At 50.1% G+C, this 3240-nt stretch overlaps 9 non-coding genes across 9 annotated transcripts; all 9 read right to left on the reverse strand.

Moving 5' to 3' along the window:
* Window positions 1-21: 21 nt before the first annotated feature.
* LOC124893075 lies at window positions 22-140 on the reverse strand. The gene has a single exon (XR_007050538.1). It is a non-coding gene; the product is annotated as a 5S ribosomal RNA (ribosomal RNA).
* Window positions 141-317: 177 nt separating this feature from the next.
* LOC124893071 lies at window positions 318-436 on the reverse strand. The gene has a single exon (XR_007050534.1). It is a non-coding gene; the product is annotated as a 5S ribosomal RNA (ribosomal RNA).
* Window positions 437-1105: 669 nt separating this feature from the next.
* On the reverse strand, window positions 1106-1224 carry LOC124893072. Its single transcript, XR_007050535.1, has one exon. It is a non-coding gene; the product is annotated as a 5S ribosomal RNA (ribosomal RNA).
* Window positions 1225-1400: 176 nt separating this feature from the next.
* On the reverse strand, window positions 1401-1519 carry LOC124893067. The gene has a single exon (XR_007050530.1). It is a non-coding gene; the product is annotated as a 5S ribosomal RNA (ribosomal RNA).
* A 172-nt stretch (window positions 1520-1691) lies between these two features.
* On the reverse strand, window positions 1692-1810 carry LOC124893069. The gene has a single exon (XR_007050532.1). It is a non-coding gene; the product is annotated as a 5S ribosomal RNA (ribosomal RNA).
* Window positions 1811-1986: 176 nt separating this feature from the next.
* LOC124893068 lies at window positions 1987-2105 on the reverse strand. Its single transcript, XR_007050531.1, has one exon. It is a non-coding gene; the product is annotated as a 5S ribosomal RNA (ribosomal RNA).
* A 176-nt stretch (window positions 2106-2281) lies between these two features.
* Window positions 2282-2400, reverse strand: LOC124893070. Its single transcript, XR_007050533.1, has one exon. It is a non-coding gene; the product is annotated as a 5S ribosomal RNA (ribosomal RNA).
* Window positions 2401-2572: 172 nt separating this feature from the next.
* Window positions 2573-2691, reverse strand: LOC124893074. The gene has a single exon (XR_007050537.1). It is a non-coding gene; the product is annotated as a 5S ribosomal RNA (ribosomal RNA).
* Window positions 2692-2868: 177 nt separating this feature from the next.
* On the reverse strand, window positions 2869-2987 carry LOC124893073. The gene has a single exon (XR_007050536.1). It is a non-coding gene; the product is annotated as a 5S ribosomal RNA (ribosomal RNA).
* Window positions 2988-3240: the final 253 nt, after the last annotated feature.

Genomic DNA, 3240 nt, shown 5'->3' on the forward strand with positions numbered 1-3240 from the left:
TTTTAAGGAAAAAAAAAAGAAGGGATGCAACACGAGAACTTCCCAGGGGGTCACCCATCCTATTACTACTCCCGCCCAAGCACGCTTGACTTCGGAGTTCTCAAGGGATCCGGTGCGTTAGTGCAGGTATGATCGCATCCGTCATTCCCAGTACTCCAAATTCTATTGTGCCTCTTTTTCCTGCGCCGCCCGTCACACCCAGCACGCGCGCCCCTGTGCCTTGCCCCCTTTCTCGTTTCCGTCAATTGGAAAAATAAAAAGATTCGCCGATCGAACCGGCAAAATTAAACTTAATTTTAATGGAACAAAAAAATGAAGGGATGCAACACGAGGACTTCCCAGGGGGTCACCCATCCTAGTACTACTCCCGCCCAAGCACGTTTAACTTCAAAGTTCTGATGGGATCCGGTGCGTTAGTCTTGGTTTGATCGATTCCGTCATTGCTAGCACTCCAAATTCTATTATGCCTTTTTATCCTCCGCCGCCCGTCACACCCCGCACGCGGGCCTCTGCGCCCCGCCTCCTTTCTTGTTTCCGCCAAGAGGAAAAACAAAAAGATTCGTCGATCTAACCGGCAAAATTAAACCGAAATTTAAAGGACAAAAATAAAGGATTAACTTTAAACTTCTGACGGGATTCGGGGCGTTAGTGCTGGTATGATCGCAACCGTCATTCCCAGCACTCCAAATTCTATTATGCCTCTTTCTCCTGCGCCGCCAGTCACACACCGCACGCGCGCCCTTGCGCCTTGCCCCCATTCTCGTTTCCGCCAAGAGGAAAAATAAAAAGATTCGTCGATCGAACGGGCAAAATTAAACCAAATTTTAAAGGAAAAATAAAGGAAGGGATGCAACACTACTCTCGCCCAAGCAAGCTAACTTTGGAGGTCTGATGGGATCCGGTGCGTTAGTTCTGGTATGATCGCATCCGTCATTCCCAGCACTCCAAATTCTATTATGCATCTTTCTCCTCCGCCGCCCGTCACACCCCGCACGCGCGCCCCTGCGCCTTGCCCCCGTTCTCGTTTCCACCAAGAGGAAAAACAAAAAGATTCGCCGATCGAACCAGAAAAAATAAACCGAATTTTAAAGGAAAAAGAAAGAAAGGGATGCAACACGAGGACTTCCCAAAGGGTCACTCATCCTAGTACTACTCTCGCCCAAACACGCTTAACTTCGGAGTTCTGATGGGATCCGGTGCGTTAGTGCTGGTATGATCGCATCCGTCATTCCAAACACTCCAAATTCTATTATGCCTCTTTCTCCTCCGCCGCCAGTCACACCCCGCACGCGCGCCCCTGCGCCTTGCCCCCGTTCTCGTTTTCGCCAAGAGGAAAAATAAAAAGATTCGCCTGTCGAACCGGCAAAAATAAATCGAATTTTAAAGGAAAAAAAAAGAAAGGGATGCAACACGAGGATTTCCCAGGGGGTCACCCATCCGAGTACTACTCTCGCCCAAGCACGCTTAACTTCGGAGTTCTGATGGGATCCGGTGCGTTAGTGCTGGTATGATCGCATCCATCATTCCCAGCACTCCAAATTCTATTACGCTTCTTTCTCCTCCTCCGCCCGTCACACCCCGCACGCGCGCCCCTGCGCCTTGCCCCCTTTCTCGTTTCCGCCAAGAGGAAAAACAAAAAGATTCGCCGATCGAACCGACAAAATTAAACTAAATTTTAAAGGGAAAAAAAAGGGATGCAACACGAGGACTTCCGAGGAGGTCACCCATCCTAGTACTACTCTCGCCCATGCACGCTTAAGTTCAGAGTTCTGATGGGATCCGGTGCGTTAGTGCTGGTATGATCGCATACGTCATTCCCAGCACTCCAAATTCTATTATGCCTCTTTCTCCTCCGCCGCCCGTCACACCCCGCGCGCGCGCCCCTGCGCCTTGCCCCCTTTTTCGTTTCCGCCCAGAGAAAAACAAAAAGATTCGTCGATCGAACCGGCAAAATTAAACCGAATTTTATAGGAAAAAAAATAGAAAGGGATGCAACACATGGACTTCCCAGGGGGTCACCCATCCAAGTACTACTCTCGCCCAAGCAAGCCTAACTTCGGAGTTCTGATGGGATCCGGTGCGTTAGTGCTGGTTTGATCGCATCCGTCATTCCCAGCACTCCAAATTCTATTAAGCCAATTTCTCATGTGACGCCTGTCACACCCCGCACGCGGGCCTCTGCTCCTCGCCTCCTTTCTTGTTTCCGCCAAGAGGAAAAACAAAAAGATTCGCCGATCGAACCGGCAAAATTAAACCGAATTTTAAATTGAAAAAAAAGGAAGGGATGCAACACGAGGACTTCCCAAGGGGTCACCCTTCCTAGTACAACTCTAGCCCAAGCACGCTAAACTTCGGAGTTCCGATGGGATCCGGTGCGTTAGTGCTGGTGTGATCGCATCCATCATTCCCAGCACTCCAAATTCTATTATGCCTTTTTCTCCTCCGCCGCCCGTCACACCCCGCACGCGCTCCCCTGCGCCTCACCCCCTTTCTCGTTTCCGCCAAGCGGAAAAACAAAAAGATTCACCGATCGAACCGGCAAAATTAAACTGAATTTTAACAGAAAAAAAAAAGGATGCAACACGAGGACTTCCCAAGGGGTCACCCATCCTAGTACTACTCTCGCCTAAGCACGCTTAAATTCGGAGTTCTAATGGGATCCGGTGCGTTAGTGCCGGTATGATCGCATCCGTCATTTCCAGCACTCCAAATTCTATTATGCCTCTTTCTCCTCCGCCGCCTGTCACACCCCGCACGCGCGCCTCTGCGCCATGCCCCCGTTCTCGTTTCCGCCAAGAGGAAAAAACAAAAAGATTCGCCGATCGAACCAGAAAAAATAAACCGAATTTTAAAGGAAAAAGAAAGGAAGGGATGCAACACGAGGACTTCCCAAAGGGTCACTCATCCTAGTACTACTCCCGCCCAAGCACGCTTAACTTCGGAGTTCTGATGGGATCCGGTGCGTTAGTACTGGTATGATCACATCCGTCATTCCCAGCACTCTAAATTCTATTATGCCTTTTTCTCCTCGGCCGCCCGTCACACTCCGCACGCGGGCCTCCGCGCCTTGCCCCATATCTTGTTACCGCCAAGAGGAAGAACAAAATGATTCGCCGATCGAACCGGCAAAAATAAACCGAATTTTAAATGGAAAAAGAAGAAGGGATGCAACACGAGGACTTCCCAGCGGGTCACCCATCCTAGTACTACTCTCGCCCGAGCACGCTTAACTTCGGAGTT

The sequence above is a fragment of the Capsicum annuum genome, unplaced genomic scaffold (assembly GCF_002878395.1).
Source record: "Capsicum annuum cultivar UCD-10X-F1 unplaced genomic scaffold, UCD10Xv1.1 ctg53431, whole genome shotgun sequence".
NCBI classification, from domain to species: Eukaryota; Viridiplantae; Streptophyta; class Magnoliopsida; order Solanales; family Solanaceae; genus Capsicum; species Capsicum annuum.